We start from the raw sequence: 14,058 nt of genomic DNA, 5'->3' as shown, positions 1-14,058 counted from the left end.
GGATAATATTTGCCACTGTCTTGTGGTAGATGGCCTTAACTATATTGAGAAAGGTTCCTTCCATTCCCATCTTGCTGAGAGTTATGATCAAGAATGGGTGTTGGACCTTATCAAATGCTTTCTCTGCATCTATTGATATGATCATGTGGTTTTTATTTTTCTTGTTGTTGATGTTGTGTATTATATTGATAGATTTACGGATGTTAAACCATCCTTGCATTCCTGGGATGAAACCTACTTGATCGTAGATGATCTTCTTAATGAGGCATTGAATCCTATTTGCCAGGATTTTGTTGAGGATCTTTGATTCTGCATTCATCAGCGATATTGGTCGATACATTTTTTTCATAGCATCTCTGTCTGGTTTAGGTATCAAGGTGATGTTGGCTTCATAAAAGCTATTTGGAAGTGTTTCCATTTCTTCAATTTCATGAAAGATCTTGCCAGGATTGGTAGTAGTTCCTCTTGCAAAGTTTGAAAGAATTCATTAGTGAATCCATTTGGGCCTGGGCTTTTGTTTTTGGGCAGACATTTGATTACCGTTTTAATTTCATCAATAGTGATGGGGGTGTTTAGATATGCTACATCCTCTTCCTTCAATCATGGATGATTATAAGAGTCCAAGAATTTATCCATTTCTTCCAGGTTCTCATTTTTAGTGGCATAGAGTTTCTCAAAGTAGTTTCTCATTACCCTTTGAATCTCTGTCATATCATTAGTGATCTCTCCTTTTTCATTCCTAATACGTGTTATCAAGTTTCTCTCTTTCTCTTTCTTTGTTAGGTTTGCCAGTGGTCTATCAATCTTGTTTATTTTTTCAAAGAACCAACTTCTGCTTTCGTTGATCTTTCGGATTGTTCTTTGGGTTTCCACCAAAAAAAAAAAAAATAGCTGTGTTATGCCAGAGAGATAGCATAACTGTAGGGTGTTTGCCTTGCATGTGGCCTATCTGGGAAGTACCTGGGTTCAATCACTGGTATCCCATATTGTCCCCCAAGCCTGCCAGGAGTAATTTCTGAGTGTAGAGTCAGGAGAAACCCCTGAGCACCACCAGGTGCCAAAACCAAAATAATAATAATAAAAATAAATTAACCAACGATAAGACAAAATCAGAAGACATGTCACCCTTTGATCTGTGCAAAAACCAAGATTGCTATATACAGATGACTGGTTATTACAACCAGGACTAGACAGTACGCATCTCGGGACAAACAACAACAACAACAACAACAACAACAAAAAGCTCTAACCTAGCTTTTGATCTACAATCTGTTCAACAAAAAAGATCTCCAATTCCAGAGGTCTGACTGAGACAACCGCAACTAAACGGGTCTTCCAGAAAGAAACATAATGAAAGACTCTATCCCAGGCTCCATCCTAGGAGCAACATAATGACCAAGAACCTACTACAGAAGATGAATTAAAACGACACTGAAGAAGAAGAACTGCTAGAACCACAAAGAAAGCCTTCATCATAAGCTCCATTCCTTGAGCTGCACAGTCACCAAGATCTCTAGATACAGAGGTCTTATTTTACCATCCATGACGAAGCAGAAGTCTTCCATACACCACACAAGCACCGAGGGGAGAGTAAATGATCATGCAAGTTAATCCCATGACAGTATACTTCAGGGATGGAGAAACCCTGTATCTCCTAGGCCAGGGGAATTCCCTCTATAGTATCCCAATAGTTACTGTGCCTATGCAGGGGGAAAAAGAAAAAAAATGGAAAAAAAGCACAAAATAATCATTTTCCACATATATATTTATTGATTGTTTTTTTTGACATCCTTATTTCAGCGTATATATTGAAGTTGATGTCTCCCTTTTATTTTATATTATTTTATCTTATCTTTCTTTCTTTTTGCACTCCGGCATGATTTGATTTCAGAACTGAGACTATTGTGTGGTGCTTCTCTTTATTGCTGTAGGGCTCACTGGATATTTAATTTGACATTTATTTTTGTATTGTTATGGGGAAGAGGGGAGGACAAATTTGGTGGTGGGTATTCATTCCCCTGATTCAATGTTAATATGTACCTAAAATGCTAATGTGAAAGATATGTAAGCCACTATGATAAAAAAAAATTAAAAACTACTGTGGTACATCTACACAATGGAATACTATGCAGCTGTTAGGAAAAATGAAGTCATAAAATTTGCTTATACTTTGATGGATATGGAGAGTTTATGCTGAATGAAATGAATCAGAGGGAGAGGAATAAACAGAATAATCTCACTCACTTATGGAATACAAGAAAAATAAAAGTAATAATATTAATAATATTCAGAGACAATAAAGATGGGGGCCAATAAAAATAGCACATGGCAGTAAGTTTTCCACAAATAGTGGAGAAGTGCAAATAAGGAAGAGAAGGGACCACTATGACAATGATAGTTGGAACTGATTACTCTGGACAATAAATGGGTGTAGGATGGAAATAAAACATGAAATGCATGGTACCCCTTCATTAACAATAGTGCAAACCACAGTGTAGAAAATGAAAATTTGGATGAGAGAGAAAGGGAGAAAGAGAGAGGGAGAGAGAGAGAGAGAGAGAGAGAGAGAGAGAGAGAGAGAGAGAGAGAGAGAGAGAGAGAGAGAGAGAGAGAGAGAGAGAGAGAGATGGCTAAATGGCTGCCCAAAGGCAGAGAGCAGGGGAAGGGAGGAAATTGGGGACAATAGTTGCAGAAAATATTCATGGGTGAAGGGTGATATACATTGTAAGACTGAAATTCATGAACAACTTTGTAATCAGGGTGTTTAAATGAAAGGGAAAAATTAAAAAACCTCAGTGTGTGCATGGGGGAGGGGAGGTAACATGAGGCAATGTTCAGGGGTTATTCCTGGTTCATCTCTGTGCCCAGAAATCACTCCGAAGAGGCTCAGGGGACCATATCAGATTCTGGGAATCGAACCAGGGTCTGACCTGGGTTGGCCACATGCAAGGCAAACGCCCTATCACTGTGCTATCGCTCTGGCCCATGATTTTTATTTTTTCTTTTTCCCCTTTTATTACCTGAAATCAATTTTTGGCCTTTTAATTGGAATAATCCTTTAATGGTTACTGTAATTGTTGAAATGTTTGTTTGTTTTAGGTTTGGAGCCATACTCAGAAATGATCAGGGGTAACTCCTTGCTATACACATGCAGGATTCACTTCCTGAATTTGTACTAGAAACTATATGGGATGCTAGAAATTGAACATTGGTCTGCTATGTGTAAGGCAACTGCCTTACCTACTACTGTACTATTGCTCCAGCCTCAGTTGTTGAAATGTTTTCATATATTATTTTGTTATTTCTATTTCTGCCCCTTATTCATTCTTTTTGTTTGTTTTGAGCCATCCCAGGTAATGTTCAAGGCTTACTCCTGGATTTGTACTCAGAGGTCACTCCTGGTAGTGATCAACAGACCATATGTGGTGCCATAGATTAAACCAGGGTCATCCATATGCAAAACAAGGGCCTTTAAACCTGTACTATCTCTCAAAACCATGGGGAAAAAAATCTCAGAATAAATTTTTTTGGAACAGCCTACTTGGTCTCTGGCCAATCTCCATCCAGTGTTTCAGCTTCCTCATATATTTCACCAAGGACAACCTGGGAGGCTTCTCACTGTCATTTCCTGGTTACTGACACCTCTGCTTACATGCTTTATGTATTCACTGTATAGGCTAGCACGTAAAGCTTCCTGTTTCCAAACCTGGAAGCCCCCAAGTCTAGATTGCACAACGCACCATGTGCTTTATCTCCTTTTATCTTCATGTCACTCTGAAAGTTAATCACCTTTGTTTTATAGATTTTGATCAATCATAGAGACCATAAAGATGAAAATCTCAACATTGGAATGGATGTTACAGGGAGTGTTCAAACACAGCTTCTGCCGCTACTGTTGCTAAGTGTTAAATGTTGCTAAGTGTTACTTCAGATTCTTAAGTCACCAGCAGAAAAAAAGGAGGATTTTTTTTTAAAGGTGATTTTAGTTAAGCAAAGAACTCCCAATACTAGTATACATACAGTACATGCCCTTTATATCTTTCATGTCTTAATTTATGGAGCTATTTTTGTCCCCAATACAATTAATAAATATTGATAGAGCACCAATAACCCCAAGGTCTGAATAGTCACCTCTTGAAGACTAATACTTTGAAACCCAGTAAAACAGTTATATTCTGGTGTTAGCAACATGAGATGGTAGCTATTTTGTCCCCAGTCCAATCTTAGTTTTAGGCTGGTAGTTGGGGTTTATATACGGGGGAGAGTAGGGATGGGACAATAAATAGTGAGGAAAATTTCTGTCATGTGGCTGGCATTAGGAATTGAATGATGGTGGTTGGGCTTCTGATAAAAGTTTTGAAGTAATGATCTCTGCTCTTAGGAGCCTCTAGCAACATGCAGAGACCTATCTCTGGAGGAACTGATATTTTTCTCTCCTACTTGCTGGTGACTAACTCCTATTTAACTAAAACACACAGCTATGAAAATACTCTTTTGTACTAAGAAAGATACAAAGTAAAGATCAAGGGGAGGGAGAGGCTATAAGAAATATATATGTTTAGAACAAGATGGCATCTCTATTGCTTGTCTACTTACACTATGTGCTAAGATGCCTGAAATACCAAGACTTAAAGCCGTTAGACTAATAAGAATATAAATTGATGCAATCTCTAAAAAGATTTCGAGGTAATTGAATGATTTTTTTCAACTTCCAAATTTGCATAAACTTTGGCTAGCTGTTTTATTTTAGTAATTTTTCACATATGTGTATGAACTCTATGGTCTAATTATCAATATTAACATATATATGCACATCATAATATATATTATGTATATTTAAATATATATTTATGTAAATATATGTAAAATATGAATTGAGATAAATAGTATAAAGGAAAAATAGACATAGAAATAGGACCTATATATGACATATATTTTTTTCTTTTTCTTTTTTTTATTTTTTTCTCCCCCCCCCATGACATATATTTATAATAAGCCAACTCTTTGAAACAAATCTTTCTCCTTTCATAGGTATATATTAGATGGCCTATTTGATTATGGGACTGGGTAGGCAAGTCTGAAATCTGCAGGGCAGCTCATTAGGATGAGTAGCTGGAAACTTTTATGCAAGAGATTGATGCTGTTGTACCCAGAGAGAATTTATTCTTTCTGGGGGAAACTTCATTTTTGCTCTTAAACATCTTCAAATAATTAAATAAAATAAAGCCCATAGATTATAGGAGATAATCTCCTTTATTCAAAGCCAACTTAAGTAAATGGTAATCAACATTTACAAATACTTTCTCAGCAACTCACAGATTAGTGTTTTAATAATTGGGTACTATAACCTAGTGATGCTGTGCATAAGATAAACCAGAGAGTAAAATACATTATTATACATTAAATGGAAGAAATAGTCATTCTAAGTCAAAATATCTTAAGAAATGTATTGGGTTACAGAACAAGAAATGTAGAACAAGATGTACTTTGACTCAGGTCAAATACGCTGCATAGACCTTCCTTCCCTGGCTAGTTGACAAATGACAGAAGCTGTTTCATCTGCTAGAGGAAGAGAGGGAGCATTTCTTCTAGTCACTTTCTCTGAAGAGTGAGAAATCTTGGATTTTTCCAACAAATCCCTTATTTTATTGGCTTGGATTGCATTATAAGTTCATATTTGGGTTCATCATGTTCTTAGGAAATGTTCATGTGTAAATTTTAAAATCTTGAGTGGTGAGAGGAAGGTCTGATTGCTTAAGGCCAGGGCTTCACAGCTCCGCTAACAAATTATGCTTGTAGGGCTAAGAGATTGTATGACTTGAAGCAAGATTCATGGGGCTCCGACCTAGTGTCCACTTGGCTGGGCCAAGGGGTAAACAGCACAAAAGTGGGTAACAACTCATGCTGAATTAGATGACAAGGAAACACTCTTCAGGAATAAAATTTCTCTCCCAAATTATGAGACTTCTAGATCTCTACACAATAGGGAAGGAGTAGAATGGTTTATAAGGAGAGAGAAAAGAAGGAAATGTTTCCACAAGTTAGGCTTCTTACCCTAGGAATGCAGTAGATACTGATGAGTCCTGTGGGTTTCTGGCAGAAGGAAATAAGTTGTCAGCCCTTTAGCAGTGTATGGGGAAAGGAAGAGAAATGCCCCAAGATTGAGCATGCTGGAGAAAACAGACTTCTTTATTTCTTCTTGGACTCTTGTTTATTTAAAAAAAATTGTGGTTGCATAACATAAACATAGCCATCCTACTCATCCTTTTTAAAGTTCATTCAAGCCAATATATTATTGCCTTATTTATTCTTTATTATAATATTCCATTTTGATAAGAGTCCATATTTACATGATTCAAAATTATGAACTACAAAGGAGTATCCAGTAAAAAAATGTCTGGGAACTTAATGTTCCCCAGCCATCCTATTTCCTTCCCTAGAGAAAACCAACATGAATGGACTTTTGTTTGTAAGTTACTCCTGGCTCTGTGCTCAGGGATAACAATTGTCAGGGCTTAGAAAACCATATATGGTGCTGAGATGAAACTCTGTCAGCTGTGTGTAAAGCAAGCACTCTATCTGCTCTCTCTCCATTTCCAATGGATTTTTAAAATTATACATTCTTAAAAGTCTTGAGATAAGTAAATAAATTATTAGGGGTTTTATTTTTCCAAGTGCTCATGTGTTCATACACATAATGCTCAAATCTTGCTTTTCTTCATCTTACAAAACACTTTGGAGAACTTTTCTACCAGTAAATACAGAATTTCATTACACAAAAATATCTCTTATGAATTATTTGGAATAAATTTTCTTTTGTAAAAATGTGAATATTATTACAGGACTGATTCCTACAAGTAGCATTACTGGTCAAGTAGCCAGTGAAATAGCTCAATGGTCAAGGTATATGTTTTGCTTGTGTTGGTTAGACCCTGGTTAAAACCATGGCACTGCAGGGCCCTCTAAACATCAAAGGCCTGAGCATTGAATTCTTTATCCTGGTTGACTGAATATAGTTAAGAGCATACCTCTCTTTTCTTTCCCCTTCACCCCCATGAGCACTGCTTAGGAGGCCAAAATTTAAAAAAAGGCTACATGTGAATATTAAAACACATTGTTAATAGCTCTCTGTTAAGATTATACCAACTTTTATTCTCTTATATGTTTGCTTCCTCATATCCTGTCCACAAAGTTTGTTACCAAGTTTTTTTGTTCTTTTTAAATCTATTACATTTCAATTTAGTGTAATGTACATTTTCTTTCCTTTTGTTATAAGTGAAATTGAGCATCTTTTAAATTGTTTATGAACCATTTCTGTATTTCTTTTGTAAAACCGTCTGCTTGTATCTTTTCTTAAGTATTCTTTTGGGTTTTCTTTTTTTCTTTTTTAATAATAATTTTTTTTGTTTGTTTTTGGGCCACACCCGGCGGTGCTCAGGGGTTTCTCCTGGCTGTCTGCTCAGAAATAGCTCCTGGCAGGCACGGGGGACCATATGGGACACCGGGATTCGAACCAACCACCTTAGGTCCTGGATCGGCTGCTTGCAAGGCAAACACCGCTGTGCTATCTCTCCGAGCCCTAATAATAAATTTTTAATTGAATCATCATGATATTCAGTTACAAAGTTATTTGTGGTTGCGTTTCAGTCATACAGTATCCACCCCTTCAGCAGTGCATATTTCCCACCACCAATATCTTTTCTTATTACATTTTTGGAGTTACTTTTATTTGAAGAAGATTGTTTTTTTAGATAAGAGCTACAAACACTTTCCTACTTTGTTATTTGTCTTTTGACTTTAATTCTAGTTGTTTACCCCAAGCTCTAAATTTTTTTTGGTTATCAACTTCATATAGCTGAACCTATTATGAGTTTTTGGTTTTATGAACTACTTCCTCATTACAGAAACTATAAAGCATACAGGACTATTAAACCTTTAACCCATCTTCCCCCTGGTAAGTTGTTTCCCCTAATATTTTGAAGTGCCACTAAAGTTATAGATATGAACTTGTAGCAGAGAAATCTAGGAGGGTTTGTATCTACCATGGAGACAAAGAGAGAGTTTTCTGTCTTTGAGAAATGACAGTCAAAGTTACAGTCAAAGACCTGTTTGAAACATGAGAATCTATGTATATCTATATCTGCTTAAATTTTCTAATAAGAATTCTGTTTGTGGTAATGGGTGCATAGAACTTCTCAAGAGACTGGGAAACTGAGTTACAGAATTTGCTGATAGTATTGTTCCTGTTGCCCTTATTCTAGAAGGGGAAGGTCATTAAAAATGAGTGCAGTGCTATTACTTTGAGATCTAGCATTTCAATCTCTTACTTTCTTCCTTTATCAAAACACCATTTGTTCAGTTGTTGGGTAGTACTAAGTTTGCTATTAACTATAAATATACAACACACAAGCAGAAATGAAAAAAGATATATGAAACCATATCAGTAAAAAACTATGTATAAACTATCTTATGTATAGAGTAAAAAGTTTTTATTACTGTTTTGGAGAAAATAGAATTTCCACACAACCGAAGTTAATATTGCTTCTGAATCTGTAGTGGGACTTTCAACGGTCATTGTTTATGAGGCCAGAAAGAAAGAGGAACTGCAGATAGCTGACATAGGTTGTGGCTCTGTCACATGCTAGTCTCCAGAAATGGCCTAGGACCAACAAGTAAGAGCTTCTTTTTTTCTGGAGAGGAGAAGGCGAGGCAGTTTGTTAATTTTGCATTGTACCTTCTCCATGAAATGAGACACTGACCTGGTGCATGGAGTCAGGATGTGTGACAGGCAGCATATTGAATAACAGAGGCATTCCCACGTATGAAAAAAGAGGATTTGCTTAACTGAGGCATCAAAATGAAAGTAACTTCTTCATCCTTTGTATTACGACTAAACATTTCTGAAAAACTTTTGCCTTCCCTGCTTCTTCTGATCACATATACTTTTCCTATGATGATTCTCTAGTGGTTTCTTACCCTTTATGGTAACCCTATATGTTCCTTTTTTTTTTTTTTGAGCTACACCCAGCAGTGATTGGGCACCATGCTGTGCTAGGGATGGAACCTAGACCCCCACCAACCCCCACATGCAAAGCCTGAGCTCTAGTCTATTGCACTATAGCTCCCCATACCTGTTCATTTTAGCTTTTATTTCTTTTGTTTGTTTGTTTGTTTGGTAATTACACCCTGTGGTGCTTGAGATCTATATTCCCAGCAGCTCTGGTCCCTGGATATTGCCCTATTGGTTCTGTGGAAACCATATGCTGCTGGGAATCAAACCTAGACCTCCTTGCTCAAAGTGAATATTAGATAGAGTATTAATACAGTCCTTATAAAATGAAAGACAGATATTTCACTCTCCAGGTGCATGTACTCAGTAAAGACCACATGAGGTCACAGCAAGATGACCAAGTACAAGACAGAAAGGGGCTTCCCAGGAACTGAACCAGCTGTCACTTGATGATGGACTTCCAACCTCCAGAGCTGTGAGAAATAAATATGTTGTTAATAGAAGTCAGACAGCCACATGGTATTTTGTTATAGCCATTAGAGGTGGCTAAACACCAGAGAACTAGGAAACTGCCTGTTGGCTACAAGGGATGTTATAGAAGAAGTTAGGCATATGGTGTGTGTGTGTGTGTGTGTGTGTGTGTGTGTGTGTGTGTGTGTGTGTCTGTGTCTGTGTGTGAATGACAAGTGAAATATTCAAACATCATTTACAGGGTTTGAGGCCAGTGAAAATTTTGATCTAGTCTTCTTTGTATCAGCATTTTGATCTAAGCTTCTTAAATGAAGAAGTTCTTAATGAATATAGAACAAGTCACTAGTGGTGTAGAACATCATTCACCACTACAAGAAGAGATCTATTTATTTCCCTGAGGGAGAAAATAATTTTATAATATTCCTCAAATACTTATTTTTGTGTGTGTTTGGTTTCAACTCTGCATTAGATAAGAGATTTCCTTCCAATGAAAGATTGTTTTTATCAGACTACTTTGTGTCAAAAGTCACCTGTCCCCATTTCTCATCTTTTTTGTTGACCTTTTATGTATGTTAAGTAGCTAGCTATTGCTGGGGAAAGGGAGAGGTTGTGTGTGGGGTGAGGGTGGTGGTGGGGAAACCTTTCTTTTCTTTGACTACATCAGCTTCTCTAACTGTCTAGATGACAAGGAGGACCCCACCTACTATGACTAGCAGATCTATTGAGCCCCTGATGCACATTATCATATAGCATAACATGCGATTTTACCCCTCCTCACTCCCACCCTACTCTAGAGTGGAATAGGTGTAGAGTAATTCATTCATTTTCTAGAACCTTCCATAGTAGAGTGTGCCATTAGAAAGCTAGTAATACAGTTCTCATAGTCATTGAAGCCAATAACAATTTCATCCCCAGAGGCAAGAGCTGGGCTTGGAGACCACACATGCCAGGACAGCTAGCCAAAGTAGATTTATCTCAACCATAGCAGCCCCTCTGATAACCAGTTTCAAATGCGCACGCACGACATATACCCTCTTTAACATCGTTCAAAAATATTCTAATTCTTGACTATAGAAAAGGAAATGGACTATCCTATATATGGAGGATAGCACTCAAATTGATCTCTGAAGTCAGTGTCTAAGTGAACGTTACTTTCTATACAGTTGTCCTCTCTGACTGCCTAGCCTTATTCTTAAATATTTTATCTATACAATGTATATAGCCCCTCTTCTATATTGCCTTTCCACACCCAGAGATCTTTCTACTCCCCCCATATCCCAACCCGGATTTGTTATTTCCCCCTTATTTAACCCTCGTTATCCTCAGTTTTTAACCTATTAGGCACCAAGACCGACCTCCTTCCCAATAGACCACCATCCAGCTCCTCAATGAAAGACACACTCTCGATCCCTCATCTTGTGTCTCAGCAAGAAACCACAACCAATAAGCCTCCTGACTCAAGCTTGTGACCCCTCTCACCCCCATTAAATCGTGGACAGTTGCATGATACCAGATTCAGCTGCAGAAAAACCTCCAATTCAAGGACACTACAGGACTCTGAAATCCCGCAAATCACATCTTAAACTCTAGACCAGGGGTCCTCAAACTTTTTAAACAGGGGGCCAGTTCACTGTCCTTCAGACTGTTGAGGGCCAGATTATAGTAAAAACAAAAATTATGAACAAATTTCTATGCACACTGCATATATCTTATTTAGAAGTGAAGAAACAAAATGGGAATAAATACAATATGTGGCCTGTGGGCCGTAGTTTGAAGACCCCTGCTCTAGACCAAAGTCTGTTGTAGCATTAAATAATTAATTATGGAGCTGGATGACAATGGATGGTGAAGGATGGAGGCCTTTGTTCTTAGGCCCCGGCCACGTGGCTTCATTCCCCATCTACCGGCGGGTCTGGGGTTCAGGAAAGCAACGGGTATAGAACTCACTCACAGGCAGGCATCAGGAAGCATCAGCTTTATTCATGCCCTATCCACCACATGTGTGTGGCCTACATCATAACCTTTCAAGCATTCAGCCATTCTTAGCCCTGCATCTTAACTCCTTTCAGCCATCTTCCCTTTGGCCTCCATCCTGGTCCAAGACCAAAAGAGGCAGAGACCCAGAAGCCAGAGAGCGTAGCAGGGCAGAGACCTTAATCTTCTGGGTCAAAGGCTTTATATAACCTTCCAAGACCACTCCCCGGAATGGGAGGGGTCTTGCAGGTAAGGTTACACCTAATATCTGGTTCCCAAGACCCCTCCCAGAAATGGGAGGGTCTTAGGTAGCTACACCTAAATCCAGGGTCTCAGATAGGTACACCAACAGTCTGTGATACAAAAAAGTACCTTGGCTTTCACTCCCCACAAGAATATCTCAGAAGACCTAATTGGGAGGCTATATTGCCTATGTAAGCTTAATTCCTTTATAATAATGTATCTTGAGATATGTATTCCTAAACATACAGATAGCCTCCCCCATTACTTTCTTTCTTCAAATACATTTTTCTTCTTTTTCTCAATTTTCTTTCTTTTTTTATATCTCAATTTCATATGTATATATATATATATATATATATATATATATATATATATATATATATATATATATACATATATTCTCTACCCTCACCAGTTTTGGTGCTGCTTTGTACAAAATCTAAGAAAACATCTTGCCTGGGACAAAAGCTCAGACCACACTACAGATACTATACGTGTAGCCTGTCATCCTTACCGGAATAGCACCAGCAATACAAAAAAAGGACACCATATGTTTTTGTATAGGCACAGTAAATAAGGGGAAATTATGGACTCAGACACAAGATCTTATCTTCTAAGGATAAGAACTCACACTTTTTATACAAGGGTGCCCCCCATCCTGGACATATGTCATGTGGATACAACTCAGTCTCCACGAGATTGGACAGTGTTAGTTCATTCTCAAATCCCAGATCCCAGACGTAGAACTGAAACAACCCTCTGCAACAACACCAGGAACTAAGCTCTGTTGGGAGATATACTTGTGCCAGTGTTAATATGACAACGAGGACAGCGAGGAAATGACAACTTGACCTAAGACCAGGAGGTCCTATCACATCACCTAACACTAAGTGGAAATCAGAAGATGTATCGTCCTTTGAACTATGAAAAATAAGAGCGCTAACCACAGAAAACTGACTTTGACAACCGTGACTGGGCAGAACGTACCTTGAGACTATTAAGGAAAACCCTACCCTAAGCTATAGCCCAGGTCTCCTACAAAAATCAAGATTTCTTAGTGCAGAGGCCCAATTCTGACAACAGAGACTGAGCAGAACCTTTAAACCATAATTTCCTAGACTTTGGCTTAGGGAACGAGCAAAAACATGGAGCACATGATACAAAAAACGGAACACACCAACAATGTTGGAACAGTACCTCTCTAGAACCTTAAAGACTATCCTAGGCCTAGTCCTAGGACCTGCGCAAATACCTAGATTGCTTGCTACAGTGGCCTTATTTTCTCATCCACAACCGAGAGGAAAGTTTCCTGACACCACACACACACACACACACACACACACACACACACACACACACACACACACACACAAAACCCTGGGATATGGCAATGAGAAGGTATGGAGCCAGTGGTTGTTCTCATGACAATATGCTTCAAGAGTGGAGAAACCCTGAATCTCTTAGGCCACGGGAATTTCCTTCCTTCCCAATACTTACTGTGCCTATAAAAAAAAAAAATGGTGGGGTAACACCAAGCCCTGCCACTGCACCACTTTTTCTGGTTTTGTTTTGCTTTATTTTTTTTGTTTGTTTTTTGATATTATCTCACTTCTCTTTTTTTCTTCCACTTTTTTCTTTCTTTTTCACTTTTGTGGATATTATTCGGTGATTTTTTTTCTTTCTATTTTAGTAGTTGATACCAAGTTTTTTCTTCTCTTTTCCTTAACCTTTTTATCTCCAACAGAATAGCATAACTTGAATCATTCAGCCTCATAAATTGAGGGGGGGAAAGAATGATACCAGGACCAGTCATATGAACACGTAGTGTAAATAAAAAATTACCAGACTGGAACACCAAACAGAATAGATACCCAACCTATAACAAGCTGTAAGGTGGAGACCAGTTACACTAGGATTCTGGGGGGTAAAAGAGGGATATGTGGGAGACAAGCTGGGAACAGGAGTGGAGGGAGGACAGCATTGGTGGTGGGAAAGCCCTTCATTCATTGTCACTATGTACTGTAAATAATTCTGTGTAATGAACTTCAGTCACAATAAAAGAAAATTTCATCCCCAAGAACATTGTTGGTTTGGGGGCAATGGTTTGCAGTTAACAAAAATAGTGATTTTCCACAACCTCTAGAAAACACAATTTTTTATTGAAGTGAAAAGTGATTATTTTCTTTCATATCAGCCCAGTGAATTTTTCAAAGTTCAGAATTTTCCTCACTATCAGTGGATGAATAAGTGAAAATAGAAATTTGTCAGAAGTTTGAGAAACTGAGAGAAGATAACCATCTGCCTGAAGATTGTAGCCACTGGAAGCAAGAGGAACTAGCTTTCTGCAGCCAATTTTATAA

The sequence above is a fragment of the Suncus etruscus genome, chromosome 8 (assembly GCF_024139225.1).
Source record: "Suncus etruscus isolate mSunEtr1 chromosome 8, mSunEtr1.pri.cur, whole genome shotgun sequence".
Classification (NCBI taxonomy): domain Eukaryota; kingdom Metazoa; phylum Chordata; class Mammalia; order Eulipotyphla; family Soricidae; genus Suncus; species Suncus etruscus.
Note: the sequence above shows the minus strand (reverse complement) of the source record.